The 14,846-nt window shown below is 29.5% G+C and overlaps 1 protein-coding gene across 1 annotated transcript in view; it reads left to right on the top strand.

Annotated features, from left to right (window-relative positions):
• fz2 (frizzled 2) overlaps nt 1-14,846 on the top strand; it is a 312,996-nt gene that overhangs the window by 103,802 nt on the left and 194,348 nt on the right. Inside the window, exon 4 of the mRNA XM_065502741.1 lies at nt 3,930-3,992. The gene's annotated coding sequence lies outside the window, so the exon portion shown is untranslated. The remainder of the gene's footprint in view (nt 1-3,929; nt 3,993-14,846) is intronic.

Here is a 14,846-nt window from a genome sequence, read left to right as displayed (position 1 = left end):
AAAGAGATAACAATGAAAACATGATATAATAATAATGATTTTTATAGTAAAAACATAAAAACAGCCTAAAAATAGGCAACACATTTTAAATTTTACTAATAATTCATGATTTAAATAAATTCAAATAATCGTAGTATACTTTTAGGGGTTTTAAAAATCAAATTTTTCTAAAATTTTAGTTTAAAGTTTACAAAAGTTAAATATTAACAAAATAATTACATTTATTTCCTCTAACCCTTCAAACTTGTCTTTCTAATCCAACTCTTTAATAAGTAGGTGCACTAAAATTAAGCAACTTAAGGAATAGGAAGAGAGAGAGAGCAAAAATTGTTTAAACTTTTGTAAACATCGTAAATAACATGCCATAACATTTGAAACTTGTTATCTAGCGTCATCAAGTTCAATTCATAAAACACAAAAATGCTACAATTGCTCACTCTCTACATCTTCCTTCAACCCCCCCCCCCAAAATAAAGGACTTACAAATAATATTCCTTCAATAGTTGGCTGTCAATGAACACCAGAGCAAATACAAAGTTGCTAGCAAAATATATGTACAGACAAAACAAAACTTAGTTTTTTTCCCATTTATAGCATTACAACTGTTACAAATATCTAATGACAACTATTCAACAAGGAAAATATGAACAAAAAGCATACAAAAAGTAGAAGAAAAATGCAAAACTTCAAATAGAATTGCTACACACAAGAGTTAGACAAGCAGGCAGCCAGTCAGTCAGTCAGCATTGCCATGCCATTTGCTATGAAGTTACAAAGAATGTTTTACTGCATTTTGATGTGAAGTTTTTTAACAGAAGAACTTTATCACATGATGATATTTTTATTTAAACAGATGAACAGAAGAAGCAATGAAACGTATTTTGCAAAAAAAAAACCCGATGTTTATCAGTTAAAGGTATTGTAGAGATTTTTCGTTCTGGTTGGTTTTTAAAAATAAAAACAAAAAATAATGGTGAAGAGTTCAGAGAACGTTTGAAGGAAATTAGCAAAACTAAATATTTCAATAGCATGCTTTAAGGCTGTTTCAAATGCTAACGAAGGAATGAATTGATTTGAGTAGATTTTATTGCCTACTTATAGGGTTCGAGTGCTATTTAAAGTAAATTGTTTTGCTTTAAAACTATTATTTTGTATTGTAGAAAAATTATATTTTAAATATGAGAAATAGCTAAGATGGAAAAAAATTAAAATGTTTGAGCTCCATTTTAAGCTCCAGTTTAAACTTCAATGATAGTTTGTTTGACAGTCTTATTTAACATCAATCGTAAGGTTTTTTAATGTCTTAGTTGAGCTAGAAAAACATATTAATTCGTAAAGAAAAATAGCACAAATTTAAGTTAAGTTTCACTTAACATTTGACATGCCCTTATGTTGCCTAAGTTGAGCTTTAATAGAAGTCTAAGCCTTGCTTCAATCGTAGCTCCTTATGTTGTTTGAGCATTCATCGTAGACCATGTTCAGCTTTAATAGTAGGCTATGCTGAGCTTCAATCGTAGCTCCTAATGTTGTCTAAGTTGAGCTTGAATCATTGTCAAAGTTGAGCTTCAATTGTATTCTCTATTCAGTATTAATAGTAGCCTAAGCTGATCTACAATCGTAGCTCCTAATGTTGTCTAAATTAAGCTTCAATCGTAGTCTAAGTTGAGCTTCAATCGTAAGTCTTTATGTTGCCTAAGTTGAGCTTCAATCATTGTCAAAGTTGAGCTGCAATCGTAGTCTATGTTCAGCTTTAATTCTAGTCTAAGCTAATCTTCAATCGTAGCTCCTTATTTTGTCTAAGTTGAGCTTCAATCGTTGTCAAAGTTAAGCTTCAATCGTAGTCTATGTTCAGCTTTAATCTTAGTCTAAGTTGAGCTTCAATCGTAAGTCTGCATGTTGTCAAAGTTGGGCTTCACCTTTAATCGTAGTCTAAGCTGAGCTTCAATCGTAAGTCTTTATGTTGACTAAGTTGAGCTTCAATCATTGTCAAAGTTGAGCTGCAATCGTAGTCTATGTTCAGCTTTAATCGTTGTCTAAGCTGAGCTTCAATCGTAGCTCTTTATTTTGTCTAAGTTGAGCTTCAATCGTTGTCAAAGTTGAGCTGCAATCGTAGTCTATGTTCAGCTTTAATCATAGTCTAAGTTGAGCTTCAATCGTAAGTCTTTATGTTGTCTAAGTTGAGCTTCAATCATTGTCAAAATTGAGCTTCAATCGTAGTCTATGTTCAGCTTTAATCGTTGTCTAAGCTGAGCTTCAATCGTAGCTCTTTATTTTGTCTAAGTTGAGCTTCAATCATTGTCAAAGTTGAGCTGCAATCGTAGTCTATGTTCAGCTTTAATTGTAGTCTAAGCTAATCTTCAATCGTAGCTCCTTATTTTGTCTAAGTTGAGCTTCAAGCATTATCAAAGTTGGGCTTCAATCATAGTCTACGTTCAGCTTTAATCATAGTCTATGTTGAGCTTCAATCGTAAGTCTTTATGTTGACTAAGTTGAGCTTCAATCATTGTCAAAGTTGAGCTGCAATCGTAGTCTATGTTCAGCTTTAATCGTTGTCTAAGCTGAGCTTCAATCGTAGCTCTTTATTTTGTCTAAGTTGAGCTTCAATCGTTGTCAAAGTTGAGCTGCAATCGTAGTCTATGTTCAGCTTTAATCATAGTCTAAGTTGAGCTTCAATCGTAAGTCTTTATGTTGTCTAAGTTGAGCTTCAATCATTGTGAAATTTGAGCTTCAATCGTTGTCTACGTTCAGCTTTAATCGTTGTCTAAGCTGAGCTTCAATTGTAGTTCTTTATGTTGTCTAAGTTGAGCTTGAATCGTGGTGTAAGTTGAGCTTGAATCGTGGTGTAAGTTGATCTTGAATCGTAGTCTAAGTTAAGCTTTAATCGTAGGTATTTATGTAGTCAATTGCTAGCTTGAAATCACAAATCTTTATGTATTCAAAATTTAGCTTCAATCCTTAGTCTTCATGTAGTCTAAGTTGTGATTCAATCCTAGTTCCTTATATTATCAAAGATGAGCTTCCATCATTTATTTAAAGAATATTTTCAGCTAAATAGAGCTTCAATCGAATTCGTTTAGAAGTCTTAGTTCACCTGATATCGTAGCTCATTGAAACTCTAAGTTGTGCTTCAATCGTAGCTTCAAATGTTGTCTTAGTATAACCTTAATTTAGCTTCAATTGTAGGTCTTTGTGTAGTCTGAGTTAAGCTCCAATTGTAGCTCTTTATGTTGTCTAAGTTGATCCTCAATTCTAGGTCTTTATATTGTCTAAGTTGAGCTTCCATTGAGGTCTTTAAAAAGTCTGAGTTTAGCTTCAATCGTCGCTCATTATGTTGTCTAAATCGAGCTTCAATTGTAGGTCTTAATATTGTCTAAGTTAAGCTTCAATTGAGGTATTTATAAAGTCTGAGTTTAGCTTATATTGTAGCTCTTTATGTTGTCTAAGTTGAGCTTCAATCGTAGGTCTTTATATTGTCGTAATTGAGCTTCAGTCGTAGTATTAGTTAAGCTTAGAAATTTGACAAAATCTGCCATCGCAGACCTTTTAAATTTCTTGCTGAGCTTAAATTTTAGTTAGGTTTTTATGTAGTATCATTTGAGTTTCAATAGAAGGTCCTTTTAAAGAATTAGATTCGCTATAAACATAGGAATCTGTTGATTTTCAAGTCTTTTTAAAGTCATAATTGAGCTTCTTTGTGAAGACTCTTTAAAGTCTTCAATAAATTTCAATCATAGCTCCTTTGTTAACATTTGAAATTGCTTTAGTTCCTAATGTAGTCTTCAAAAAGTATTCTTTCTCCACCCCTTAAAGTATGCTTCAATATTTACACATAAACATAAATATAATGGCCATTGTTTTGACACGCTTTAATTACAATTAATATGTTGTAATAATTCTCATTTTCCTTTTCTCTCTCTCTCTAATTCCAGATATAATTTACTACAACAAATAACTACACCAGCAAAAGCAAGCGCCTTTCAGACAAAAAAAAGGTATGTTTTATTTATTTAAGTGACTTACACAAATATTTTCCACTTTTCATATAAATAAATAATAAATTCCCTTATTATTTCTTCTACTCAGTGTGCTTTATTCATAATTCCAACAAAATAATGAAAACAATTTGTATTTATGCGACAAAAAAAAACCTACCCCTAATTACAGGCAATTAATATTTAACACATTCAAAGACATTAATACTTATGAGAAGAGATTTTAACACACACCTTTAACCCTTTTTTGTTTATTTATAGAGAAGGGGGTCAAAGAAATTTACTTTTGTTTAATAAATATTTTGTCATTTATTTAAAATGTTAGTAGTACATACTAAAAATGTGTTGACAAATATTTATAAACAAATTTCTTACTGCAAATAAAAAATAAACAATTTGTTAGAGATATTTTTTGTTTGTAGGATAAAATTACAATAAAAAGTATTGCTTACCATTAAGGTTTTGGTAAACGTTGCATAATTTTGGGTTCAATGTTTTATTTACCTTTTTTCGTTTTCTATTAAAACTGTGAGATAAAGTAAAAAAGAAGAAAGCCTTGTTTAAGGGGTTTTAGTTCAACAAAAATTAAAGCATACTTTTAGTCTGTTTTATTTTATTTGGTATTTGTTGCGTAATCATCAAACTAGGTGCGTGTTTCAACATAAAATGTGTATTTAATAGTATACTGTACCCAAAAAAAAAATAAGAATACAAATCTTTAAACGTATATAAATTGTTTCCTTTCTTTTTTTTATTTTGGTGTGTTTTCTTAGCTTATTTTATATTCCATTACGTTTTGTGTTTTCTGTTTTTTTTTTCTATACTTTTTGAACAATTTATGTTTGAACGTGTCTTATTTTTGGTTAGTACGTTTATTTTTCTTATTTATTCGTCCTTTTTTTTTTTGTTTCGTTTCCTTTTTGAAATGTAATTTTTCTTTTGGTGTTTCTTTTTTTTTCGAAGGATATTTTATTGACGCTTTAATGTTCAATTGAACAAATTGTTTGTATTCTCTAAGTGTTTGTTCTCTACCTATCATCTTCAACAAAAAAAACTAAAACTTACAAATGATTTGTAAAATTATTCAATGATTGTGGCAGTTTTTTGGTGTTAAGGGAGTGAGATGGTTTTTTTTTTGAAGAAAATTACTTTTTGGGTAATTGTTGTGGGCAGACCATAAAATTCATGTAGAAATTAACCAATATTTGAAAGGTTTTGGGAAAAATATACATTGGCTCAGGGTTGATATTGATGGAAGACAGAAGGATTTTTTATAAAGAAGATAAAATCAGCGGTACGTCTTTATGTAGCCAACTGTTAGCTTCAATCGTAGGTCTTCAAATGTTAGCTTCAATCGTGGGTCTTTAAGTAGTCAAATGTTAGCTTCAATCATTGGTCTTTATAAAGTCTGAAGTTTTTATAAAGTCTGAGCTTCAATCGTAGGTCTGTATGAAGTCTGAGTTAAGTCTTCGTGAGATCTGAGTTGAGCTTCAATCGTTGGTCTTTATAAACTCTGAGTTAAGTTTTTGTGAGGTCTGATTTGAGCTTCAATCGTAGGTCTTTATAAACTCTGAGCTGAGCTTCAATCGTAGGTCTGTATGAAGTCTGAGTTAAGTCTTCGTGAGGTCTGAGTTGAGCTTCAAACGTTGGTCTTTATAAACTCTGAGCTGAGCTTCAATCGTACGTCTGTTTGAAGTCTGAGTTAAGTCTTTGTCTGCTTTGAGTTGAACTTCAATCGTAGGTCTTTATAAACTCTGAGCTGAGCTTCAATCGTAGGTCTGTTTGAAGTCTGAGTTAAGTCTTTGTGTAGTTTGAGTTGAACTTCAATCGTAAGTCTTTATAAACTCTGAGCTGAGCTTCAATCGTAGGTCTGTTTGAAGTCTGAGTTAAGTCTTTGTGTGGTTTGAGTTGAACTTCAATCGTAGGTCTTTATAAACTCTGAGCTGAGCTTCAATCGTAGGTCTGTATGAAGTCTGAGTTAAGTCTTTGTGAGGTCTGAGTTGAGCTTCAATCGTATGTCTTTATAAACTCTGAGCTGAGCTTCAATCGTAGGTCTGTATGAAGTCTGAGTTAAGTCTTTGTGTGGTCTGAGTTGGGTTTCAATCGTAGGTCTTTATAAACTCTGAGATGAGCTTCAATCGTAGGTCTGTATGAAGTCTGAGTTAAGTCTTTGTGTGGTCAGAGTTTAGCTTCAATCGTAGGTCTTTATAAACTCTGAGCTGAGCTTCAATCGTAGGTCTGTTTGAAGTCTGAGTTAAGTCTCTGTGTGGTTTGAGTTGAACTTCAATCGTAGGTCTTTATAAACTCTGAGCTGAGCTTCAATCGTAGGTCTGTATGAAGTCTGAGTTAAGTCTTTGTGAGGTCTGAGTTGAGCTTCAATCGTAGGTCTAAACTCTGACTTATGTCTTTGTGTGGTCTGAGTTGAGCTTCAGTCGTAGGTCTTTATAAACTCTGAGCTGATCTTCAATCGTAGGTCTGTATGAAGTCTGAGTTAAGTCTTTGTGAGGTCTGAGTTGAGCTTCAATCGTAGGTCTTTATAAACTCTGGACTGATCTTCAATCGTAGGTCTGTATGAAGTCTGAGTTAAGTCTTTGTTTGGTTTGAGTTGAACTTCAATCGTAGGTCTTTATAAACTCTGACTTAAGTCTTTGTGTGGTCTGAGTTGAGTTTCAATCGTAGGTCTTTCTAAACTCTAAGCTGAGCTTCAATCGTAGGTCTTTATAAACTTTGAGTTGGGCTTCAATCGTACGTCTTTATAAAGTCTGAGTTGAGCTTCAATAAACTCTTAGTTGAGCCTTCTGATAGTCATCCTATTTCTTTCTTTTAAATTTAATAAAATTTCTTTATTTGGTTTAATACTTACATACATTTACAAATTTAATAGCCTATCTTTAGTTGCAACCATAAATATTTTATTGCCTACAATTACATAACACATTCTCATAGTCTACAACTAACTATTAATTTAATTGTTGAAAGACAAAAATTTAATTAATAAAATGCTATATTCTTTATGGTCTCTACAAGCCCTTAAGACAAAAAATAATAATAATAAAACTAATAAATTTTTATAACAAAACAATTGCCTACTTTTAGGCCATTGAAGGAAAATTCAATATTTTGCTCAATAACTCAATAGCAAACAAGAGAAAAAATACAAACAATAATAATGATGCAATAAATCTTTTAGCTACTTTGTATATACAAACATAGAAGAAAAAAAAAATACTCCTCATTTTTACAGACATTTATCATGCAACACTCGACACAAGACTTCAAAAAATGCAATGCTACTGTTGCATTAACAGCTGTTGCCCAGTCTAAAACACCTAAAAGCCTTCTATATCAACCAAACAACAATGACGTATTAACATTGTTGGTGTGTTTGGAAAAACAACTCCAACCATAATCCAAAACAACATCACATGTTTTGGTTTATTGGAGACAAAATAAAGAAGAAAAAACCAAGAACTCACATAGAAATGTTTTATGTAAATGTGTGTTGCTGTAAATAAATCCTAGACACATATTAAAAAATTCTATAAAAAGGATAGAAAAAAAAGAAGGAAAATATAACAGGAGAGGCAGGCAGAAGGAGAGTAATATATACAAAAAGCAACCATTTTTGATGATGCATACATAAACATACATAAATACAATAACACATTTTATACACATCCATATAAACACATTGGAGCTTACAGACGCCTATAAACAGGCTACAGTTTTATATTACTCTCGGCTACATGACACATATGAGTGAGTGTAGATGTGTGCTATTTGTTGTGTATATGAGAGAGTCGCGTGTATGTGTTTTTTTAGTATTTTTCTATTTTGTTGTATGTTTGTGTTGGTGTTAAGTTGAGACCGTGCTGTGAAGCATTTTACGTTTTTAATGTCACACAAGTCTTTGTGTTCTACCGGTTTGTCTAAGTGGGTTTGTTATTATTATTATTGTTGTTTTTTATATGAAACCATGTTAGAGGGCCAAGGATAATGGGACCAACTAGTTTTCTTCGCCTTATAAAAAAACACAATTTTTGATGTCTTCAATTTTTGTAGACTATGTTCGATGCATTTCTATGTTAATGGAACAAAAGATACATCACATAAACTCCATTTAACAAAGCTTGAGCAAGCTTTAGTTAATTAAAAATATGTCCATTAAATTTGTAATTAATTGATTTAAAATAAAACAGTTATATTTCCTCTTAAACTCAGATTAACCAAGTTTAGCTAAACTTCAGTTAACTAGCTTTTATTGCATTTTTGAGTTCGTTTTGAATTTTTATTGTTTGCCAGCTAATAAACTTGATCATTAAATCCTTAATTTCACTTAAACTTGACTGAACTACATTTGGGGAGATTTTAGTTAATTAAAAACATGTGCATTAAATTTGTAATTAATAGATTTCAAATAAAACAGTTACATTTCCCCTTAAACTCAGCTTAACCAAGTTTAACTAAACTCTAGTTAACTGGGTTTTATTGCATTTTTGAGTTCGTCTTGAATTTTTATTGTTGGCCAGCAATTAAACTTTTCGATTAAATCTTTAATTTCACTTAAACTCAACTTAACTACGCTTGAGCAGGCTTTAGATAATTAAAAATATATGCATTAAATTTGCAATTAATTGATTTAAAATAAAACAGCTATATTTGTCCTTTAACTCAGCTTAACCAAGTTTAACTAAACTCCTGTTAACTTAGTTTTATTGCATTTCCGAAATTGTATTCAATTTTTTTTTGTTAATTGATTTAGTATAAAAAGTTATGTTTCCCCTTAAACTCAGCTTAACCAAGTTTAACTAAACTCTAGTTAACTGGGTTTTATTGCATTTTCAAGTTTTGTTATGAATTTTTATTGTCTGTCAGCTAATAAACTTTATCATTAAATCCTTAATTTTGCTTAAACTCAACTTAACTATGCTTGAGCAGGCTTTAGTTAATTAAAAGCATGTGCATTAAATTTGTAATTAATTGATTTAATATACAGTTATGTTTCCCCTTAAACTCCGCTTAACCAAGTTTAACTAACCTTCAGTTAACTAGGTTTTATTGCATTTTCTAGTTCATTTTCAATTTCTACTGAGGGCCAGCATTTCGAATTTTTCATTTAATCCTTAATTTTACTTGAAATTAACTTAATTACGTTTGGGACAGGCTTTATTTAATTAAAAATGTGTCCATTAAATTTGTAATTAATAGATTTCAAATAAAACAGTTATATTTCCCCTTAAACTCAGCTTAACCAAGTGATTTGCAGATTGCTGGTCACCTCAAGTCCTTGCGACATTCGTTTATTATTCTCTCTATTTGATTTTGTTGTTTATTTATTTATTTGTTTCTTTCTATTTTTGCTGAATTTTATATAAAATAAAATTCTATATAGTATTTGTGTTTTATGTTTCCACATTTTATTTCATTTCATTTCTCAAACAAATAAAATACAAAATAGCAAAAATAAAAAATAAATGAAAAAAACAACAACAGAAGCTCATGCAAAAAAAAGGTCCTTTACACTGTTTTTAAACAGTTTGTGTTACGAGTATAACGTCTTGTGCTCGTAAACGAAATGGTCTATTACGAGTTTTTGCTGATGTTGTTGTTGTAAGGATGTGTGTGTGCATGAAAATGTTGGTATATTGACGCTTGCTTATGTTTATAACGTCTGCGTAGTTGTTGTTTTTGGTTGTTGCTGTTGTGGTTTTCGTCTACTGTTTTTCCTTTTAACTCAATGTGCAAAAGTGTGTGTGTGTAAATATGGTCGAGTTGTTGTGAGTTGTTGTGTATGTGTGTGTTTTTTTATAATTTTCTATTATTACCCCCCGTTTGTAGTCGTTTGAAATTGTTGTTGTTTTTCTTGTAGTTTTACCAAAAACACACTTACACTCACAAAACATTGGCCGCCATACATTGTTGCCACATTTCATTTACTTTTACGCAATTTCCTTGTTTTGTTTAACGTTAGTTTGAATGTTGTTGGTTTTTCCTTATATTTTTTGGAAAATTTGTTATTTCTTTTTTTTTAAAAAAAAGGGAAAATTTTAAAACTTGTAAATAAGTAAAGTTTTGATAAACTTAAGTTATTCCTTTTTTCAAAGATTGTAAAAGTATGTGGGTATGAGTTCGAGTGTTTTTCTCTTTTTGTTATTGTTGTGAGTGTGTTTATGTAAATATTATGCGTATGTATTTGTGTAGTGTGGTAAAGTTTTCTTCAAAAAAAATTGTTTGCTGAAAGTTTAAATTGTCAATTGAAAGTGATGAAAAGTTTTCTTGATTAATTTTTATTTGTTAAATACAAAGCATGGTGATGGCAGTACAACTAACATCAACCCATGTAGTTGTTGTTTATAAAAGAAAACAAATAAAAAGTTTAAAGTATTTTCTCTGCTTACAAATGTAAAAGACTTTTGTTGTTTTGTGTTTTAATGATAAAAATAAAACTTCAAGTTAAAAATCTTCTTAATTTTACATAAATACTTAGTAAAAATGCAAACATACAACAAAAGAATAAAAAACTATTGCCTAGTTTTAGGAGAATTATAAAATCTTTCTAATTTAAGCAAATCTTTCAAGTCCTTATGAAAATCCTTAAAATAAGCTTAAAGTAAACTAATACATTTAAAAGGATTCTTAATTTATATCAAGTAGATTCTGCTAACATTCTTTTAAGATTAAACAACTTTTATATTGAAACCTTAATTGTACAATTGAAACAAGTACATTTATGTTTCATTTTCTATTTAGAAATATGAAATGTGTCTTAAAAATGCAAAGCAATGCAATAAAATAACATTTACTTGCTTTAAGCTTTTTAAAAATTAAAATTTATTAAATGTCTTTTGAAAATTTATAAAGATTTCTATAGTTTTATTTACTAAAGATAACTACTAATCTCAACAAAATCTATTTAAAACAAACTTTTTTATTTTTTCCTTTTTTTGTATTTCCTTAAAAAATATTAGTAAATTGCCAAAATATATTAAAAGAAATATTTAAAAACCTATTGCATAACAAAATGCTTACAAAAATTATTTGCCTACTTCTAGGATTGATTTATTTGTACACACAAATAAAGTAATAAATATGGAAGATTTCTATTTTTCAATTTTAATAGAAACACATTTTCATTATTAAAATAAAATATTCGATGGTTTCTTTAATAAAAGAATTGTTATTGCCTTTTAAAGGCGTGCCAAAATTCAAGAAAGATTTGAATTTTACGCCATTTATGCAGTAAAATGTTTTAAAAGTATGTTCAGTTGATTTGTTATTACCTGTTTTAATTAAAGAAAGTTATATTTCCTCTTAAACTCAGTTTAACCAAGTTTAACTAAACTCTAGTTAACTATGTTTTATTGCATTTTCTAGTTCGTTTTCAATTTTTATTGTTTGACAGCTAATAAACTTTATCATTAAATCCTTAATTTAGCTTAAACCCATCTTAACTATGTTTGGGCAAGCTTTAGTGAATTAAAAATGTGTTCATTATGTTTCCAATAATTTGATTTAAAATAAAACCATTATATTTTCCCTTAAACTCAGCTTAAGCAAGTTTAACTAAACTCCAGTTAACTAGGTTTTATTGCATTTTCTAGTTCGTTTTAAATTTTTATTGTGGGCCAGCAATTCTAATTTACCAAATTTAAATTTGTAATAAATTGAATTAAAATAAAACTGATATATTTCCCCTTAAACTCAGTTTAACCTAGTTTAGCTAAACTCTAGTTAACTAGGTTTTATTGCATTTTCTAGTTCGTTTTCAATTTTTATTGTTTGCCAGCTAATAAACTTTATCGTCAAATCTTCAATTTTACTTAAACTCAACTTAACTACGTTTGGACAGGCTTTATTTAATTTAAAATATGTTCATTAAATTTGTAATTAATTGATTTAAAATAAAACTTATATATTTCTCCTTAAACTCAGCTTAACCAAGTTTAACTAAACTCCAGTTAACTAGGTTTTATTGCATTTTCTAGTTCGTTTTAAATTTTTATTGATTGCCAACTAATAAACTTTATCGTTAAATCTTAAATTTAACTTAAACTCAACTTAACTACGTTTGGATAGGCTTTAGTTAATTAAAAATATGTTCATTAAATTTATAATTAATTGATTTAAAATAAAACTGATATATTTTCCCTTAATCTCAGTTTAATTAAGAACTAGAACCTTAAGTACTTAAGACTAAATTTACACTTGTATGAATTCGTTGCCTACTATTAGGTTCCCTTTCAAATAAAAAATACATTTTATCTCTTAATTATAAGTTGTAAATTATTTAAATTTTCTAAACACCTATTCGCTGTTGTTGTTGTTATTGTTAGCAAACATTATACATACACTTTAATTTAAATAAATTATTAATAACAATTTTAAATTAATATGTATCTGGCCATAATACCAAGTTTATTGGCCATTTATGAATGGCGGCTATATGATGCTGGTGGTTATGGAATGAATGGATACATTAATAATAAAATTATAATTTATGCTAATTACACCATTACAAAATATCATTAATAAACTTCAAAACAAAATATGGCTGCAACAAAAAAACATACAATATAAGAACCAATAAGGCAGCAAAACACTTTGGGGCTGCTTTTGTGTTTCAAATTTTGCCGCCACGTGAATACGAAAATGAAATCTTTTAAATTAGAAATTCCCCAAGCACAAGCCGCGCTCAACGAATTTAAATTATAAATATAAATTAATAGAAGATTGAAAGACAAATAAGGAAATGGTTAACACAATTGGTTGTAGAGGGAGGGTAGAGGGGTATTTTAAAGCAAACAACCCTTTTACGGGTTAAGGAAAATCAAATAAGGACATTTTTAAATAAATTAAAAGCAAATTACAATAGATTATGAACTTTATTAAAGTTAAGAATACATAAATCAATAATTTTCTAGTGTAATTAAGATTTCAATAAATTAGCCTAAAAGTAGACTTCTTTTTATATTATATGATTTAAAATTAAGCAAAATGAATGATCATCTTATTATTTTAAGTAAACATAATTTAGTTTTAATTAATTTTAAAAGATTTTGTGTAACTTTTATAAAATTTTCAAGTCCTTTCACAATTTCTTTAAAATTGTATAATACTTAAAGTCATTGCCTATATTAAGGCTTAATTTTAATTATAATTAAACGTCTTCTTTGGGGGATTAGTGTAATTTATATTAAACTTCACAACAAAGAACAAAATGTATGTATTTTCTTACTTAAATCATGTAATTTCTTAATATCCCACAGTTTAGGCAACAATCTCTCTATTTTTCTAGATTAATTACCTAAATGTATACTCTGCTTTTAACATTAAAACCAATTTATATAACACGCCATATAAAACACCACCACATTATATTTATACAAATAAATACACACAAACAAATACATCTATACAACCGCACCAACAGCAATTTATATAATTTCTTCGTTAGACCAAAAAACATTCGAAGGACCTATTCCTGCTGGAGTAAATGTAATTGTAAGGGTTTGTGTTTATGTATTTGTTTTCATAATACAACTCGTGTATACTCAAATATTTGGTGGCTGGCATCTAATGTGTCTAATTTTTCCTTGTCAAAAATGTCATTAATCTTATAAATGTTAGATATGGGGGTAAAGGGGGCGATAGCTTGAAAAAACAGGAAAAAACATGAACCAAATCCAAGTAAAAGAGAACACAGGAGGTAAAACGTTACGATTCATATGGAGTATAAATATTAAATGTTAAAGCTATGGTATATCATTTCTAGCAACTTGAAAAAAGTCCTTGTTTTCTATGAGCTAGAAGTGCGTGTAGTATAATAATGTAACAAATAGCACGGAAATTGTTTTATGGTAGAGACATTAAGGTTTTAGCAGCAAATGGTGGAGGTATTTTACCTTTACCTTAAAACGACAACAAATGTCTCCAAAAACCTTGTATAAAATACAATCAAACTAAATGTAATACATCATAGAGTCACCAGAGGTAATGGTGGGATTTCAAGAACATTTACAGCAGAACATGAGATTTTTAACACAACAACTAACACATTATATAATAATTTCAAGGAAAATATTTGAGCTAATGTGAGCTAATTGTATTTTTTAAAACAAAAAATTCAACAAGAGATTTTGCTCAAAAGAGTAGATTAATTTTGTGTACTTAATTCTTGATCACACTGTCTCTCTTTTAAGCAATAAAGCAATTTTATGAGCGTATAAAACATTTTCTTTAATCCTTGAAGAGATGTAAAGACAGGACTCTTAAAATGGTTTAAATTGTTGTGTAAATAGTTTTAGAATTTAATAATTGGTTTAATTTAGAAGTAGAACAGAACTAGAACAGAACTAGAACAGAACTAGAACAGAACTAGAACAGAACTAGAACAGAACTAGAACAGAACTAGAACAGAACTAGAACTAGAACAGAACTAGAACAGAACTAGAACAGAACTAGAACAGAACTAGAACAGAACTAGAACAGAACTAGAACAGAACTAGAACAGAACTAGAACAGAACTAGAACAGAACTAGAACAGAACTAGAACAGAACTAGAACAGAACTAGAACAGAACTAGAACAGAACTAGAACAGAACTAGAACAGAACTAGAACAGAACTAGAACAGAACTAGAACAGAACTAGAACAGAACTAGAACAGAACTAGAACAGAACTAGAACAGAACTAGAACAGAACTAGAACAGAACTAGAACAGAACTAGAACAGAACTAGAACAGAACTAGAACAGAACTAGAACAGAACTAGAACAGAACTAGAACAGAACTAGAACAGAACTAGAACAGAACTAGAACTAGAACAGAACTAGAACAGAACAGAACTAGAACAGAAC

Source organism: Calliphora vicina, chromosome 3, assembly GCF_958450345.1.
Source record: "Calliphora vicina chromosome 3, idCalVici1.1, whole genome shotgun sequence".
Classification (NCBI taxonomy): Eukaryota; Metazoa; Arthropoda; class Insecta; order Diptera; family Calliphoridae; genus Calliphora; species Calliphora vicina.
The sequence above is the reverse complement of the archived record's forward strand: the minus strand, read 5'-3'. Positions and strand labels throughout refer to the sequence as shown.